Raw genomic sequence first — 19,900 nt, 5'->3', positions numbered from 1 at the left:
TAGTTTTGTGCATTATTTCTTAATATAAGATATATCCTTAGATTCCAATATATGTGGTTAAATGGTTATAGTGAAGTCTAGGTAGCCCCAATTATATTCTGCAGCTATCCTGAATAGAAGTACAGTAAGCTCAGGAAAACGGTCTCCTTAGAATTCTCCAGGAGTCCGATTATTAGCCCTCAGCAAATTGTAAAACCTGTGTCAACCGGTTGTCAGTAGACGCAGTGAATATGATCCAACGCGTTTCATTAGCTGTTTGCCAATTTCCTCAGGGGAATTATACATGAAATGAGAGAGATACTGGTGGGTGCTGAATGGTATTTGACTAATTACACTGTACAACAAAGAAATATTTTTTATTTGTTTCCTTTATAAAAATTGTCATACTTTACTAATATGAGGTCAAGAAAAACGAATGACATGAGAATGTTTTTATTAGCACTAGTTTTTGAGCTACACCGGAGACTCCCAAACTTGGTCCTCAAGGCACCTTAATGGTCCAGGTTATAAGGATATCCATGGTTGGGCACAGATGGTTAAATCATAAGACTGAGGTACTAATTAAGGTATCTGTGCCCAAGCATAGTTATCCTTAAAACCTGGACTGTTAGGGTGCCTTGAGGATTGAGTTTGGGAACCTTTGAGCTACACTACTTGTGCTATCTTTACTTCAGTCATATAGTCTTAGTAAAGAGCAATTTTAAAATAATCAGATATCTTAATACAACATAAATAACAGATATTTCAATTCAATCAATCGCAAATAAGAGCACAAAATGAAACATACAGCAACGGAAAGTCCTATCTCATAGTGGCCTAATTATGAGAGCATTGTCTCTGTGCTTGTCGCTTGTGCTCGTCTTCTGGTGCAACTCATGTCACTGTCCAGCACAAATCAGCAAGCGTGGACGCGTTCCTCCTACCCTGATGTCTTCCTTCCATTGCTGACATGTCCTGGTGGAATCGCTCACCGTGATCACTCACCGCACCACCGCTGTCAGGGAAGACGTCCAGATGAGAGACGAGAAAGTGGATTTTGTGCGACATGTTACAGCCTAAATTTTGTCAGTAACCTAAGTTTTCATCCCTAAGAATTTGACGAATTTGTGGACCAACAAAGATCCTTCCTTACCTTTAGCCTCACTCAGAAGTGGGAATTTCCTATCGGATACTTGAAACCTTCTCCATCTTTGGTCACCCTCTTTAAAAAGTTCTTCATAAGTCCGAGTTTGATGTGTAAAGGGAGCCGAAGAATTTGCTTTGATCAACCAGAGGACTGTGATGGACATTTTCTTTCACAGACAATAAACAAAACATGGTCCTCAGTGTCTCAGCATTCCTGTATTCAGGTTTGCCAATCTATATATTCTCTAGATGCCAAAATTGTTAGGTTACGGTGAGCGATTCCACCAGGACATCATCATAAATAGGCTATATCTCAGAACCAAGAGCTAAGAATCATATTCGTTCTTCGCATGCTGAAATCAATTAGAATTATCCCATGGGAAACATGGTCACTGCTGCGCAGAGTTATGTATGTAGATATAGATGACTTGTGCATTCTCCATAACATTTCTCCATCTCCGAGATTCCATCACCCACTTCTCCAAAGTATTCAGGATCTATGATGCATCTCAGCTGTGCAGGATCTTCTCGTTACAGTTGATCACCTCTGTTTGTGCCCAGAGCTTCCCCAACTGGTATCTTAGGTTCCAAGGTCCTTCTGCTCTGACTTGCTTGAAGTATTTACTTCTGTAACAGGTATCTGTGATCTGCGGGTATAATATTTTGATCATGGGAAAATGCACCCGCACCATATTACAGTAGAGAGGAGGCACAGTTATAAAGAAAATAAAAAAGTCCCAGTCATATTAATTTGAGTTTCTCATACTTATTTAAGGTACAACTTTAAAAACTGAAATGCTGACATATGAAGCATGAGGATGATATACAGAGACCAGTGATATTACATGCCTTCCTCTTACAGAGGGCTAAAGCCACAGACCATGTCTTCAGTACTGTGATCAGAGTGTAGATGTATTGGGTACATTATTCCCGTGTAGTCACATGATATGGAGGGGAGGAGCCTGGTGTCATGTGATCAGTGTATAGTTATTGGGAGGTGACTGCCTCATATAATGAGGGTGTCACATTTGGACTATGGAAATCCTCTGAGGGATTGGAAGTCGGGGTCCCAGGTTGGGAAAGGAACTGGAGGTGAGACGCCTAGATATATGCCTTCCTCATCCACAAGTTATGGATGTTGGCTAGACCTGACCAAAGGGGCGGATGGAAAGCACAGGAGAATGATACTGGGAGTTTGCATTTGGGTGACGTACTGAGTACATACACTGTTGATCCAGACGCAGAGCTAATATAGGTGAATGGCACTAGGAGATAGCACTCGGATGACGTACTGAGTACAAACACCGTGGATTAACACTAGGATTATATCACCAAAAGAAAGGAGCTTGGAACGCTGCAACAGCATGTATACATTGGAAGTAACGATGTTGTAAAGGCAACTTCCTGTTGTCCAGAGCCCCGCTAAATACCCTAAGGTAGCAGCCCATTGGAGGATAGTGTCAGCTGACAGCAACCAATGCTACCATTGGGTAAAGGGGCGAATCAGGTGCTGTAGACTGTCATGGCTGCGTCTATGACGGCAGCCACAGGTACCAAATCACAGAGCAGAACGTGGATTTCCTAGCAGACACCAGGTATAATCCTCAGCGTATCACTCGCCACCTGGCGTCTGACCGCTCGAGAGATCAGGCGAAGCTGGTGCCGAGGTAACGTTCGATCCTAGGCTGCAACCTGACAGAGGGGATGTATTGGGTACATTATTCCTGTGTAATCACATGGAGGGGAGGAGCCTGGTGTCATGTGATTAGATGTCAGTGTCCCTAACTCATAATGGACACGTATTGGATGTATTATTAGTATATTATACACATTAATAACTGCATATTATTTGCCGGCATGCTGGCTCTTGTAGTGCTAATTGGAGTTCCCAGGGGTGACTCCCAGGTAAGCTGGCTCTCAATTTGGATGTAGTTCTGTATGTGCCTTTATCATGAGGCCTTACAACAGATAATTACATGGCCCAGAGTGGACACTATTATCATGCAGTGTAGGGACTGCCAGTATCAGAGAAGCCGTGTAGTGGCCTGGCAGCTTACCATGTACTTATAAATGCATGCAACAAATATCTCTGAATTTCTATTACCATCTAGTTTTCATGTATTGTTGCAGGTACAATTTAGGGTGCTGAGGGATATCTAGGGGATACTCCCCTTTCTGTTTAGTATGACCCCTCCTTTTCATGCACCTGAAGAGTATTGCCAGATTGATTTGAGCAGCTTCCATTTTATGTTTGGTGTTTTGAGAGGCATGAATGAGCCAGCATTTGGAGGGTATGCTGGCTCTAGTAGTGCTAATTGGAGTTCCCAGGGGTGACTCCCAGGTAAGCTGGCTCTCAATTTGGATGTAGTTCTGTATGTGCCTTTATCATGAGGCCTTACAACAGATAATTGCATGGCCCAGAGTGGGCACTATTATCAGGCAGTGTAGGGACTGCCAGTATCAGAGAAGCCGTGAAGTGGCCTGGCAGCTTACCATGTACTTATAAATGCATGCAACAAATATCTCTGAATTTCTGTTACCATATTGTTTTCATGTATTGTTGCATGTACAATTTAGTGTGCTGGAGGATATTTAGGGGATACTCCCTTTTCTGTTTTTCATATTAATTGCCAGTGCCTGAGGGTAAGTGCAAATACGCGCTCATAGGGGCAAATACAATTGGGCGCGAGGTTTAATGAGTTAAAAACCTCGCGCCCAATTCCAGATTACTGCGGGTATGCGCGCTCCCGCTACCCGCGGTGTTCAATGTAAAAAATAGTGGTCGCGGGGTTTTCAGCTCTGAAAACCCCGCGCCGCGTAAAATGAAAAGAAAAAAACACCTACCTGGCAGGGGTCTCCGCGGCTCCCCCTCTCTCTTCTTACTGGATAGGGGGCTGCTGGGAGTCCCGGGGGCTGATGGGAGGAGCAAGGACTGCTGGGAGATGTAGTTCTCCCAGCGCCCACACACTCCGCACCGGGGGTGCCACACACTCATGCACACACTCACTCATACACACATACACCACACACACTGACATACTCACCCTGCTGCAGAAGAGCCGGCTCCCGACGCTGGATGCAGAAGAAGATGCAGAAGACAGCGCTTCGGAAGGTGAGTAATTAAGGACTAATTAAGCTAATTGGATACTTCCAATTGCTTAATTAGTCCTCAGGGGGTGGGGTGCCAAGCAAGTCCCGGTGATTTTTCCTAAAATCATCGATTTTAGAAAAAATCACGCTTGCTCAGGAGGTGCGTGAAAAAAAATCCTCATGGCATCACCACTTAATACACATAGTTACTTTTCACATCACATTTAATGTTTGTTTTTTCTTCATGTATTTTTTCACATATATTTTAACCCCCTTTTCAATACTTATTAATTACTCGCACACATCTATACTTTACACTGCACTGTCACTCTTTTTCCCTTTTTGTGTGATGTCCTGGGGTGGGTCCTGGGCTGGACATTTTTTAGGGTGCTCTGTGCCCTGGACGTGAACCCCTTAGTGTTAGGGACTGCTAGTGACAGAGAAGCCGTGACGTGGCCTAGCAGCTTCCCATGTATTTGCAAATGCATGCAACCAATATCTCTGACGTTCTATTACCATATAGTGTTCATGTATTGTTGCAAGTATAATTCAGTGTGCTGAGGAACAATAGGGGGTTAAACCCCCCCCTTTTTTCTACATAAAACACATTAACCTTACTTGTGCTCTGGAATGTTCCAACAAATCAACAATAAGTCCATCAAAGGAATTGTCCCACGTTTTTGGTTATGGTAATTCTCCGGTATAAAAAATAAATGGGAAACACAATATAGGGCGTATTCAATTAGTTTCGCACCCATGATAAAGTTCTGCCTGCTGGACTTTTCACCTACATCGCGTCTTTTGGCCGTGGAAACTTATCATGCACACTCCCTCTATCCGCTATATTCACTTCCAAAAGACGCGAAAACGGCGACACGCGATGTCAGAACAGGAGGAAAGTGGTGTCAGAATCGGGGAAATCAGCCTGAACCCCCCAAGAAGATGCAGACACTTTAGGGATCAATGTAGTAGTGCCCAATTAGCCCTAATAAAACTGTTTGTGGTACTTAAGCTGGTACAGTTGCCTCTAATTATCGTCTTTGCACAAGTGGTGAAGACTGGCATAAAACTGTTTTTTTTGGGGTGAATATAAGCAGTCCTGGCAAATGTGGGTACTGGAAAATGAGTGCAAGCATCTTTTAAAGTCGCTAAATTTTTAAAATACGTAAAAAGCGCACCTGAACAAGCACCTGCATTCAAAAAAACACCTCACCCATACTTACAGACCCCCCCAAAAGTCTATTTTGCTAGTTTTTATGCTTTACCCTCACTTTGTACCCCCAAAATAGAAGTACTTTTTTGGGGTGGTCCTCATTTTTTTTTTGCCACTCATTTTTTTTTTGCCACAGTTGTCCTTTGGGGGGCTGTCCTAAGGGTTCTGAATGGTTTCCCCATCTTTGCACCCCAAAATAAAATAAAACTTTTCTCCTGCTATTCAGAGGCGAATCTTTTTCACCTATTACATTACATTGTTTCCGCGTACGCAAAACGTATTTGGAATTGAATACAGTGACAAGTTTCTGACTGGCGAAAAGTCGCAATCGACGATACGTTTTTGCGGATCTTGGCTTTTTGCCGCTAATTGAAAATGGGCCATAGTGTTATAACATCACTGTATGATGTAGCCACCTGGGGATGTGAATATGAGGAGAATAGGGTGGTCTATGAATATCTCCTATCGTCTATTTTTTTTTCCAACATTTTTTTTATTTGGGTTTTCAAACACTTTAGTTATACATATTATAACATTTGGATATTGATACGGTAGTACATTCGTTGACATGTAAAATGTATAACTTGTCGTATTTGAGAAAAATCACATATTTATATTGTTTATTTTTATTCAAAAATTTTGAACAATGAAATTAAATAAAAAGGAAAAGAGGAAAGTAGAGAAAGAGAGGAAGGGGTGGGGTCGTCTGCAGCTTCCCTCCACAAATCGCAATGGGTTATTTCAATTAAGTTGAATAGGAGGATCTAACTGAAACACTCTCGTTTCATACCATAGAGTTGTTCGAAAGCAACTATGAATTTGTTGTTTAATTGATATATTTAAAGTGTCAATAAAGGATTCCCAAATTTCTAAAAAATTTTCTATTCATTGTTCTTTGTGTAATGAGGTTTCCATCCAATCCATTTTAAAGGTATGAAAAGTTTTTCTTTAAACATTTGTATGGACGGGGGGGAAGAATGTATCCACTGTTGGGAGTATGCATTTCCTTGCTACGGCCGAGAGTATCAAGAGCAGTTTTCGGCACCCTGGTGAAATCTTTGAATCTGTTGTTAAGATCCCAAAGATAGCCCATTCAGGAGTCAATGGTAGATAATTTATTAACTCTGAAATTGCCAGTTGTTTTATTTGGTACCAGAATCTTTTAATAGAAATACAGTCCCATAGACAGTGATAGAGCGAGGCGTCCGAGCTAGTGCATTTTGAAGAGAGACCAATTAGATGACTATGAGAAGTTGACACATAGCCTCTGTAAAATAATTTAAAAACATTTCTTAGTATGTGACCGCTGTAAGAACTCTATTAGAATATAGAAGTGCCTTTAGAATTTTTGATTCGCTAAGATCCGGGAAGTGCCTCTGCCATCGAGTTATACCGGTTTCATAGTAACCGCAGTAATAAGGAGTTTTCAATATTTTATAAAATAAGGATATGGCTCCTTTGGAATTTTCTGGGGTTTGAAGAGCCGTGTCTTACTGATTCGCCCAGTCCATGGGAGATAGAAAAGAAATTACTTTGGATATGTAATGTTGTGCCTGCAAAAAGGCTAGATTATGAACTTGTATCAATTGAAATTTAATGTGTGCTTGAGAAAAAGGGAGCACTCGATATGTATCTGAGTTTGTAAGTTGGCAAATTTTATTTAAACCTTTAGAGTCCCATAGATTAAAAGGAGAGGAAGCCATTCCATTCTGAAAGTTCACATTTCCTAGTAACGGAAGAAAAAGTGTAGTATGCATTTAGTTTCCACTTGTTGCGAACAGTGTGCCAAACCGACATTAGGAGAGGACTATTCAATATTTCCATCGAAATTTCAGATTTGCTTAAATGTAAGAAACTGATCAGTTCAGTATTTTCAAGAAAAGATTTCTCTATTAAGTAATTAGAATATAAACTGGAGCGTGAAATCCACTCTTTTATTTGTCTACATACCGCTGCTTCATTATATATTTCCATATTTGGAAAATTTATTCCCCCCTCTGATTTATCTCATTGTAGCAATTGAAGACTAATTCGGGGTCTCTTATTTTTCCATATAAACTGTCTAAAAGCCGCATCGATTTGTCTAATATCCGCTTTAGTGAAAACAACTAGTAGAACCTGTATAGGGTACAATAGTTATGGGAAGGTAATCATTTTTATAAGGTTTGCTCTACCTAGATTGGACAATTGTAGGTACTGCCAATTCTTTATAGCTTTAGCTATAATATTTTTTGATATTGAGAGAATTCAGATTATAAATATTTTTGGGGAGTCTAATCCCCAAGTACTGGATATCAGTATCTGTCCATTGTAATCTACCAAAATCTAAGATAGTTTTTCTAACGGAATTGTTTAAGGCCATTATTGTGGATTTAGAGTAATTTATGGTAAAGCCGGAAAATTTGCCAAATTCATCTAATTTTGAGAGAAGGGGAGTCAGACTGTCACATGGATCTGAGATAAAAAAAGCATAAGATCATCAGCGAAATCTGAAACTTTAACTTCTGTTTGTCCCAAAGGAATACCTTTAAGAAGGGGCCAAGATTGTGACACTCGCAACAATGGATCCAACGCCAGGTTAAACAACATGGGGGACAATGGACATCCTTGACGCGTTCCTCTATACATTTCAATGGAATCTCCCAGTAAACCATTAATTAAAAGCTTTGTATGAGAAGTGTAGAAATATTTAATCATGTGTATATAGGAGGAACCGAATTGTCTAGTCTGTAAAATTGTATATAGATAAGGCCATAGTACTTTATTAAACGCCTTTTCGGCATCTAAGCTTAGCATTACATTTGGTGACTTAACTGAGGAAGACTATAAAAGATCTCGCATCTTAATATGGTCCCAACACCTGCAACAATCACCCAGATGTGAATGAGGTTAAGTCTTACATGAATGCTTACTTGTATTGGCGATGTATGGTCACAGAAAGGTATCTTTGTTTTCAGAAACCTCAATCTGTGGTCCTTAACGGAATGTGGGGACTTTCAAGTGATAGGACAATGTAAAATAAAGGACCATCATCCAGTACCATGAAAAACAGCTATTTATTATAAATAAAAACATATATAAAAAATGCAGCAGTAAGCCCATAAAATTAGGTGATATTATTATACAGATTCCTATTGCCCTGCAGAAGATGGACCCGGGTCAGTAAGGGCAAATGGATAGCATATAGAATGGATGGGATACTGCATACAATAGATGAGGCGACACTCTTCAACGCGTTTTGGCGCCTTTTTCAAGAAAAATCTCCTTTCTACAATATGCATATAATTCATATATAGTATCCAAATAAAATGTGTAAACATGCAATACAATACATATATGCAATAGATAGTTAAAAAGTCCACATATAGGTCACATACATATACAACAGTGGGCAAAGTTATAGCTGCTACTAGTATCAATGATATAATCAGATAACAGTCATGTGTGGTAAACTGTTACCATTGAGAAATCTGATATTAAGCCATCCACTTATAGACTCCATTTTGTTACAAAATAGTGTGTGCCATTAAGGGTATTCACAACTTTAGATGAAGAATATTACAGAGAAGGATTTTTGCTAACCTTCGAGTTTCAGAACCTTGGAATGTGCAGATGGTTTTAGACCTTATAGTAGCATGAATGGACTATGGGCCTGATTCAGACCCACTCGCGAGCGGCTGTCCGCTCGCAAGTGGGTCGATGTTATGCACTGAGCATGCGCACGACGGAGGGAGCTCCGTCGTGCGCATGCGCCAGACGCGACGAGCGAAGGAAAGTCCTTCGCTCGTTGTGTCCGATCAAAGGGGGCGTGCTGTCAATGTTGATTGACAGCACGCCCCCTTTGGTGGGCATGCCGGGGGCGTGCCTCCCTGACGGGGGCGTTCCCACGGGAACGCCTCCCGTCAGAAGCCGGCCCACTGACATCACTAGTGATGTCAGTGGGAGTGATTTTGGCTCTGATAGAGCCAAAATCACTCTGGAGCTTGCGGTTGAAAACCTCAACCGCAGGCTCCGGCTCGCAATTTCAATGGTCGCGATGGTCTCGACCATCGCGGCCATCAAAAAGCACGCTTGTATAGCCTGTGGGTGGTGACCCACAGCTATACGAGCGTCCAGGAGGACGCTCCATGAAAATGGAGCCCGGCCCTCATTCAGAGCGTGCGCTCTGCTCAGAGCGTACGGCTCTGAATGAGGGCCTATGTATGTTAACCTCCCTTCCTGAGATAGATAAGGAATAAGGAGTGATTTATGTACTCCCAATACTAACCTTGGAGAACAATGAATGTTTGTACTTACTGATAATTGTACATGTTACACTATGAGATCATTTTGCCTATGAAGACCTGTGTACTTTTAAAATACACTCAGAGGAATCTGAATACAGACTTGCTTGCTTCCAGTCTTTTTTCCTCAAGCAATTGCTTAACAAGGGATACCCTGAACGAGAGTTTTGACACATAATTAATGAGCTCTGCCCGATGCTAGACAGATGAAGATTCTCATATAGATCTATCGCCATATAACAAAATGGAACATAACACTCACCACTACAACCTGATAAGTTTAGAAGCAGAGCATGTAATATAAAGGTTTAGAAATTGCACCTCGCACATAACTACAATAAATGAATTAAAGCCATCTCTGCCCAAAATGCTAAGAAATAGAATAACGTTTGGAACATCTCTCAATAAAAAATAGTAAACATAATGCAGAGCAACCTGTCAGCATAACTTAGGTTGCTAAAAACTACCATGTCACTATAATACAAATCATAAAGGTTAGTCACCCTGTCCATTTTGTTATTAGACCATCTGATATTAGAATATCTGATATGTAAATAAACGGACCTGTTAAATATTAAGGTGGTTAGGACATAGCTCAATGATATGTATTTTATTTTTTTATTTTATATATCACTCCGTTATCTTCCCAAAAGTAAGCGGTTCAGCATAAAGCATGATGAAATAACATATGCATATAAACAGAATAAAAACAAACTAATATATTTGTAATCCATTGTGTGTTTGGATAGGAATCTGATAAATGACTCTAATCATCATATCATACATTAAAGTATAGATATATGATTATAGGATGAAGGTAATTAATTAGTATAATATTAACATATGTATGAAACGGGGATATGATCTATGTCAAAAGTGGCTAAAAGTTTAATATATAAAACTATAGATACCACCTAATTTCGAATTCCTCCTACCAAGGACCTTGGAGGATTGATGACGACGACATAGTGATTCCATAGGAGCTGGAGGTAACACTGTAAGGGGCTACAAGTCACTGGTAAAAATGTTGTTACTGGTAAACAAGGGAAAAGCGTTACTGAAGACTAGTAAAGTCAGGGAAGGTGCGTAAGGGCGCAAGGTCTAAAGTGAATGGGATCTTATGTTGAGTCCAGCCAAGCAGTGAAATGTACACCATTTTAGAGATAAACTGTGTTCAGTTTGTGACCTCGGGGGGCGGGGGCATGAGGTTGTTTCCTGTTGAGGGCTATCTAGTACTTATCAGCACAGGAAATGTGTAGGATCTTTTTGTTTGCACATCTTTAGAGCTGGCGGTCTGGGGCCTGGATGGGGTTTCATCTTGGATCGAACATACTCTCTGTTAGAGTGTGTATATTAATATCACTATATATAGTATAATAATCACAAAATATAAATGAATATTACATCCTGATATAGTGTTCCCTCTAGCTCCGGCGGGAGGCAGGGCGCCGGAGCTTGAGAGGGCATGCCCCTGCGCGCGCCGAAGGCGCGTGCGCGCCCGAGAAGGGGGCGTGGTCACCGGAAAAGGGGGCGTGTCTATAAGACGCGTCCCCTTTTCGTCACTCTTGGGGGCGTGCCCGGCACTTACGGACACGCCGGGCAGCCCCCAAGCCCTGCAGAGAGGGAGAATAGATGCCGGGCGCATGCGCCCGGCGTCTATTCTCCGGCGGTGACCGGGTCACCGCATGTTTCTCCACCCGCGGGACACTGCGTCCCGCGGGTGAGAACGGCTCCCGCAGGCTGTGAGGGCAGGGCGCTTTTTGCCCTCCAGAAGGAGGGCAGGGCGCCGCGCCCTGCTAAAACAGCCTAGCGGGAACACTACTGATACAACTAGAATCAATAATATATAGATGAATTACTTATTTCAGAATCTCAGAAACCAGTTTATCAGGGTCATTTACATATCAACATACCTGGTTTAGCACAAACTGCCTTAGCAGTTCACACATATGGACCACTTCCTGCCTGAGGCCCTACATAACACAATAAGGTTTGAAATACCCTTATATAGGCACAACCTCACAGGTGATTGGATGGGAAAAATAGCAGATACTCAGGACACACTCTTGCAGAGACACACACTGGGAACAGACGCTGGAAAACACTCTCAGGGGACACAGGGGAGAGAAGACGTCTCAGAAGGCTGGATGGATGCAGCTTCAGTCCCCAGGAGGCCTGGAGAGGTCTTCTCAATCTATGCTAAGTATCTGGCAATACAGAAACTTACTAAGGACATAGCTTTGGTTAAAAATATGGTTGTGGCTTACATGGTGATGGTTATGATATTATGTAACAAGTTTGCAGTGATTTGGTAAACTGTTTACAGTGGAGTTTTTATCTATTCATACATTAGTTTTATATATATATATGGCTGGCTGGGAGATATATATATATATTGTTAATGGTAGATGTGTGTTATATAGTTATCCTCTTTCTGCCCTCCTTCCCATGTGCTTGAACAATAGCACTGCCTGGGAAAGACAGGTTTGGTATGTGTTGTATACTGGTATTTAAGCTATTATATGGTGCTTACTTACTAGAGATATTTGATGGAAATGGCATAGTTGAACATAATAGAGGACAGAGGAATCAGCTCATATGTATTATACAATGTTATAGTATCTGGATAAGTTTGTATAGTATCATGGATTTAATCATAGGCTGGTATCAGTGTTATATCATGGAAGTTGAATTAATAACAACATTGAATGGGATAAGGATGACCCCCACATACCAAGATGGAGTCTGCAGTTTTGTTAAATATGGCTGCCAACATGTGGGTCAGACAATGGCATTACATGGGATACTCCCCTTCCCCCCATTGAATTTGATGGCTATATTAGATACTGGAATACAATATAATGTAATGTTTTGTCTGAAGATATCACACAGTTGTGGTGTGTGAAATTAGTATAACAATCTGCAGACAATATCCAGTTTGCATATTTATGAGATAGTATTGAGGAGATGTGTGGATAGATATGTGATTTACTGGATGCATTATATTGGTATTACAGAACATAGCCATGTGAGTTTTCTAAATGGAGTATATAATGGGAGGTTCTCTTACATTCAAAATGGAGTTTGTCTAGGGAACATGAGATTTAGACAATAGGACATGGGCTATCCCACCACCCTCACCATGCTTTCTTAGAGCAGCCATCTTGAATGTTTTGTCTCTCTCTCACTTTCTCTCTCATCACTGATTGATTTGATTAATACTGTTATATAAGCATTGATTTAATTATTACTGTTATATGAGAATTGACTAGATTAATATATACAGGTTGAGTCTCCCATATCCAAATATTCCAAAATACGGAATATTCTGAAATACGGAATTATTTTGGCATGACTGAGATAATAAAACCATTGATTTTTGATGGTTCAATGTACATAAACTTTTCCTACGGCACAAATTATTAAAAATATTGTATAAAATTACCTTCAGGTATAAGGTGTATATAACACATAAATGCATACTGTGTGTATATTTGGGTCATATTACCAAGATAATTCATTATGTATGCAATTATTCCAAAATACGGAATATTCCGTTATCCAAAATACCCCTGGTCCCAAGCATTTTGGATATGGGAGACTCAACCTGTATACACTTTACTTTAACACATCTTCTGTGCAATGTTATTATCCTAATTATCCAAATGATTTAAAGGCATATAAATTCTGGTTAAGACTTTGCGAGTTCATATATATATATATATATATATATATATATATATAAATTATAACCTGATGTTAGTTATATGATAAATAATAGAATATTTGCTTTAGAAATACAGTCAGGTGCATAAATATTGGGACATTGACAGAATTCTCATATTTTGGCCTCTATTCACCACCACAATGGCTTTGAAATGAAACAAACAAGATGTGCTTTAACTGCAGACTTTCAGATTTAATTTGAGGGTAATTACATCCAAATCAGGTGAACAGTGTAGGAATTACAACGGTTTCTATATGTGCCTCCCACTTTTTAAGGGGCCAAAAGTAATGGGACTATCAACTCAAAAGCTATTTCATGGACAGGTGTGGGCTATTCCCTCGTTATTTCATTATCCATTAAGCAGGTAAAAGGTCTGGAGTTGATTCTAGGTGTGACATTTGCATTTGGAATCAGTTGCTGTCGACTCTCAATATGAGATCCAAAGATCTGTCACTATCAGTGAAGCAAACCATCATTAGGCTGAAAAATCAAAACAAACCCATCAGAGAGATAGCAAAAACATTAGGTGTGGCCAAATCAACTGTTTGGAACATTCTTAAAAAGAAAGAAAGCACCGGAGAGCTCAGCAACACCAAAAGACCCGGTAGACCACAGAAAACAACTGTGGTGGATGACAAAAGAATTATTTCCCTGGTGAAGAAAAACCCCTTCACAACAGTTGGCCAAATCAAGAACACTCTCCAGGAGGTAGGTGTATATGTGTCAAAGTCAACAATCAAGAGAAGACTTCACAAGAGTGAATATAGAGGGTTTACCACAAGATGTAAACCATTGGTGAGCCTCACAAACAGGAAGACCAGATTAGAGTTTGCCAAACAACATCTAAAAAAGCCATTACAGTTCTGGAACAACATCCTATGAACAGATGAGACAAAGATCAACTTGTACCAGAGTGATGGGAAGAGAAGAGTATGGAGAAGGAAAGGAACTGCTCATGATCCAAAACATACCACCTCATCAGTGAAGCATGGTGGTGGTAGTGTCATGGCGTGGGCATGTATGGCTGCCAATGGAACTGGTTCCCTTGTATTTATTGATGGTGTGACTGCTGACAAAAGCAGAATGAATTCTGAAGTGTTTCGGGCAATATTATATGCTCGTATTCAGTCAAATGCTTCAGAACTCATTGGACGGCGCTTCACAGTGCAGATGGACAATGACCCGAAGCATACTGCAAAAGCAACCAAAGAGTTTTTTAAGTCTAAAAAGTGGAATGTTCTGCAATGGCCAAGTCAATCCCCTTACCTGAATCCGATTGAGCATGCATTTCACTTGATGAAGACAAAACTGAAGGGAAAATGCCCCAAGAACAATCAGGAACTGAAGACATTTGCAGTAGAGGCCTGGCAGAGCATCACCAGGGATGAAACCAGCATCTGGTGATGTCTATGCATTCCAGACTTCAGGCTGTAATTGCCTGCAAAGGATTTGCAACAAAGTATTAAAAGGTGAAAGTTAGATTTAGGATTGTTTAGTTTGTCCCATTACTTTTGGCCCCTTAAAAAGTGGATGCACATATAGAAACCATTGTAATTCCTAAACCGTTCACCTGATTTGGACGTAATTACCCTCAAATTAAATCTGAAAGTCTGCAGTTAAAGCACATCTTGTTTGTTTCATTTCAAAGCCATTGTGGTGGTGAACAGAGGCCAAAATATGAAAATTCTGTCAATGGCCCTCATTCAGAGCCGTACGCTCTGAGCAGAGCGCACGCTCTGAATGAGGGCCGGGCTCCATTTTCATGGAGCGTCCTCCTGGACGCTCGTATAGCTGTGGGTCACCACCCACAGGCTATACGAGCGTGCATTGTGATGGCCGCGATGCTCAGTCCATAACATCGACCCACTTGCGAGCGGACAGCCGCTCGCGAGTGGGTCTGAATCAGGCCCAATGTCCCAATATTTATGCACCTGACTGTATGAGGGTTAAACTGGTAAATGCCGGCAGGTACAAACAAAGCAGAATAATCACGAGGAAGGAAAATAACGCACCCCTTATCACTCTTCTCCGCTCTTCTGGGCTTTAAAAGGATCATAAGGGACAATATAAAAGCCCCTCCCTGCCCCTAGGAGCAGAAGAGGGAAGAATAAACTCACCAACTTACCCCCTTGGTAGCCAAAGAGGTAAGAACAAAAACATAAAAACTGCCAAATTCAAAACAGGCTGAAGTGAAACTCATAACACCAGCCCTACTCAGGCACTAACAAAAACTGAGGTCGGAAAGGACTGGCCAGGGTATATGAGGTGGAGGAGCTTGAACTGGTGCCAGTATTCAAAGTGCTCAGGCTCCTCACACCATCCACAGTACAAATTGTGTCCAGTCACCCCCAGGGATGAAAGAGCTTCTAATCAGCACCATATCTCTCGGCAAGAGAGAATGACAGGCATCCTTGATTGGAGCTGGATGTATGCCTGTCTCAACTTATTAAATCTGTTTTAGTTGATGAAAATAGAACCACAGACAAAATAAATCAATTCTTGGCTTTGGCCAAAATGCGGTGAAGAGATAGAGCAGGTAGCGAAATCTAACAGAATAAGGAGACTGCAATAAGACCCATACATTTGGTTCTGTTCCAATCTTATGTCGATGTGACTTGTTCCACAAATGTCTGTGGATGGCAACAACTTGAGTTTTGAATAAACTGAGAATTTAAGCCATCAGCCACAGAAGAACCAGAGAAGACCTCTGAAGATCTGCAGAACATTGCACAGAGTAACAGGCATGACTAACAATGCAAGATCATTATAGGATAAGATTGGCACAGTATCCCTTCTCCTATTTTAAAGTGACTGGTCACTTTATCGACTGTTCACCAAAAGAGCTATAACATAGTATTGTATGTGTTGTGTATGTCTTTGCAGCCACATTTATGTTTATTAGGTCTAAATTCTTTTCACTCCATACATTTTACATTTATTCATATCAGAGGCAATTAAGCTCTCATGTACTGTTTATTCTATGCATCAATGTCTTATTGCGATAGGGAGCAGTGTTTCACATCACCTAGGAAAGAACTTTAATCAACGTGACACTTGAGTTTTGAAATGCCCCCCTTAACTGATAGGTGATGTTAATATACCTTTGAGAGCTCACTCTGTAACTGAATTGTAAAAATTATTTTCAATGACTTTTACAATATGTAGATTGCTGCAACAATGTTTTATATCTGTTATTGGTTTTATCTTGTGTGAATTTTCTGATGTGTAACAAGACGTGATTTCTTTGTAAAACATTTCCCACACTCAGAGAATGGAAATGGCTTCTCCCCTGTGTGACGTCTCTGGTGTCTAAAAAGATTTGATTTCTGTGTATAACATATACCACACTCAGCGCATGTAAATGGTTTCTCACCTGTGTGACTTATCTGATGTGTAACAAGATATGATTTATTTGTAAAACATTTTCCACACTCAGGGCATGGATATTGTTTCTTACGTGTGAGCTTCTTCTGTCTAATAAAGACTGACTGATTATTAAAGCATTTATCGATTTCAGAACAGGTAAAGATTGCAGCATCTGCATGAGCTGTACTATGTGCACCAACATCTGAATTAATGAGATACTCCTCAAGGTTCGAGGGATCAGATGATATATCTGCACTGTGATGTACTGGGTGTACAATTGGGGTAATGGGGATTTCTCATGCAGAATCCCATGTGATGTTCTTCTCTTCTAATGTAACATCTGGAAGCAAAGTTAGAAGGCCCTCAGAGGAATTCCTGCCTTTGTGTCCATCTGCTGGAAGGAAAAAGGTTATGGTAAAACTTACCCTTGTTAACTCTTTCTTCGAAGTCCATAGGGTCCACAGGGAGACATGGGTGTAGATAGTACTTGGAGGACCAGACACCAACAGTTAACAAGCCCTAGGCAGGAGCAGGATATGAGAGAAGGAAGACTTGTACACTGAAGAATCACACTCTCACACAACAAGTGACCAAGAGAAGAAACCCATAGAAGCCAGGTGCGTCAGGGCAGGTGCCCTGTGGACCCTATGGATGTCGAAGAAAGCGAGTTAACAAGGGTAAGTTTTACCATAACTCTCCTTTTCTTCTTATGGGTCCATAGGGCTCCACAGGGAGACATTGGGGATGTACCAAAGCAGGTGTTCAAGGGCAGGGACACTCGAGCTGAGAAGAGAACCCGGCGAATGAAGGAAGCATCCTGAGAGACAAATGAAGCAAAGGCATAAAACCTAAGAAAGGTGCAGACAGAAAACCATGTGGCTGCCTTGCATAGTTGTTCAGCAGAGACGCCACGTCGAGCTGCCCACACGAGGGACCCACAGATTGAGTAGAATGAGCAGATACTGTAGCCGGCACAGGAAGGCCAATCTGCGTATAAGCCTGTGAAATAGTCATGCAAAGCCATCTGGCTAGAGTCTGTTTGAGGGAGGGAGTCCAATTTCCTGATGGCACTAGTATGGTCCACGTAGATCCTCAGAACACGGACCACATCCAAAGAGGCCTCACCTGCCAAGATGTCTGGTGATTGAAAGGCTGGAACCACAACTTCCTCATTGAGGTGGAAACGAGAGACCAGGGAAGAACATCCCTGTCCGGATGAAAGATTTTAAATGGGGAGGGACAGGAAAGAACCCCTAACTCCAAAAGCCTACGGGCAGATGCTATAGCCAGAAGAAAAAGTCTTCGCAGTGAGCCATTTGACATCTACTGAATTCAGGGTTTCGAATGGAGGTTCCTGAAGAGCGTGGAGAACCACTGACAAATCCCACGGAGCCACAGGAGGGACAAAGAGAGGTTGTATACGTAGAACACCTTGCATGAAGATGTGAACATCCGATACAGGAGCAATTCTGTGCTGGAACCAGATGGACAGAGCAGAGACATGCACTTTTAGAGAGGCTAGCGGAGTCCGAGATCCAATCCAGCTTGAAGAAAGGCAAAAATTCTATAAACCCTATAAATCTGAGGGTCACAGTTTTTAGCAGCACACCACTGGAAATATGTATGCCACATCCGGTGATAAATAATGGCAGAGGCCGGTTTACGCGCTCTGAGCATGGTCTGGACCACATAGCTAGAAAACCCTTTAGACCTTAGGAGGGATATCTCAAGAGCCAGGCCATTAAGGACAGATGGGCCAGGTTCAGATGTAGACAGCGATCGTAAGACAACAGGTGGTTGTAGAGGAAGTTGGAGAGGAACGTCTATTGAGAGACTTTGAAGATCGGAGTAGCAATGGCTTCTGGGCTAAGCCGGCGCTACCAACAGGACTGTGCCCCCTTCCTGCTTGAACTTCCGAAGAACCCAAGGAAGAATGGAGACTGGAGGGTAGAGTTACGCCAAATGAAATGTCCACCTCACAGACAATGTGTCCACAAAAGCTGCATTGGGCTCCCTTGTCCAGGCCTTATACACTGGAAGCTTATGAATGTGTCGTGAGGCCATGAGGTCCATGTCTGGTAGACCCCATTTGTCCTCCAGGAGCTGAAAGACTTCTAGATGTAGAGACCACTCCCCTAGATGCACGTTGTGACAGCTGATGAAATCCGCTTCCCAACTAAGAATCCCTGGGATGAACACTGCAGAGATGGCTGAGAGATGGCGTTTGGTCCATGTGAGAATGCGGGACACCTCTGCCATTGCTGCCTGACTTCAAGTGCCTCCTTGGCGATTGAGGTAGGCCACTGCCGTGGCTTTGTCGGACTGTAATTGTACTGGCCTGCCCTGAAGAATATCCTGAGCCAGAGTGAGGGCTCTGTAGATGGCTTGGAGTTCCAGGACATTGATTGGCAAGATCGCCTCGGCTGGAGTCCAGCGTCCTTGGAAGGAGAGCTGGCCGGTCACTGTGCCCCACCCGCAGAGGCTTGTGTCCGTGGTGAGGAGTGCCCAGTCCGGGATACAAAAGGGGCAACCATTGTTTAAGTGGGATGTCTGTAGCCACCAGGCTAGGGACAGGCGAACCTCTGGAGAGAGGCCCATCATCTGGGATCTGAGAAAATTGGGCCTCCCGTTCCACCTGGATAGGATCAGGTGTTGTAGGGGCCTGGAGTGAAAATTAGCAAACTCCACCATGTTGAAGGTGGACACCATGGATCCCAAGGTCTGCACTGCAGAGTGAATTGACACTCGGCGACTGTGGAGTAATCTGAGCACTCGGTTTCTCTGCTGTCAGGAAGATTCTCTAAGCCTGGTGGCCCCGATGAGGTCGGACCGGGGTGCTCGTGTCCTGCCAGTGCTTCCTAGGCTGTGAGGAAGAGAGGGCGAGTCCAGGAGGGCTCCCAGATGTACCATTCTTTGAGAATGAGTCAGGGAAGACTTTTTCCGGTTGATCGGCCAACTGTGCGTTTGTAGAAAGGCAATGGTTACTTGTAGATTGTGGTGAAGAATTTCTGGGGAGCTTGCTGAGAGCAAGAGATCGTCCAAGTATGGGAGCAGTCTGATCCCTTGACGACGAAGATAGTCCGCCATAACTGCCAT

At 42.1% G+C, this 19,900-nt stretch overlaps 1 pseudogene; it reads right to left on the bottom strand.

Annotated features, from left to right (window-relative positions):
* LOC148474925 (uncharacterized) overlaps window positions 1-18,877 on the bottom strand; it is a 49,955-nt pseudogene extending 31,078 nt beyond the window's left edge.
* Window positions 18,878-19,900: the final 1,023 nt, after the last annotated feature.

Source organism: Taudactylus pleione, unplaced genomic scaffold (genome assembly GCF_031769625.1).
Source record: "Taudactylus pleione unplaced genomic scaffold, aTauple2 ptg000800l, whole genome shotgun sequence".
Lineage (NCBI taxonomy): Eukaryota > Metazoa > Chordata > Amphibia > Anura > Myobatrachidae > Taudactylus > Taudactylus pleione.
The sequence above is the reverse complement of the archived record's forward strand: the minus strand, read 5'-3'. Positions and strand labels throughout refer to the sequence as shown.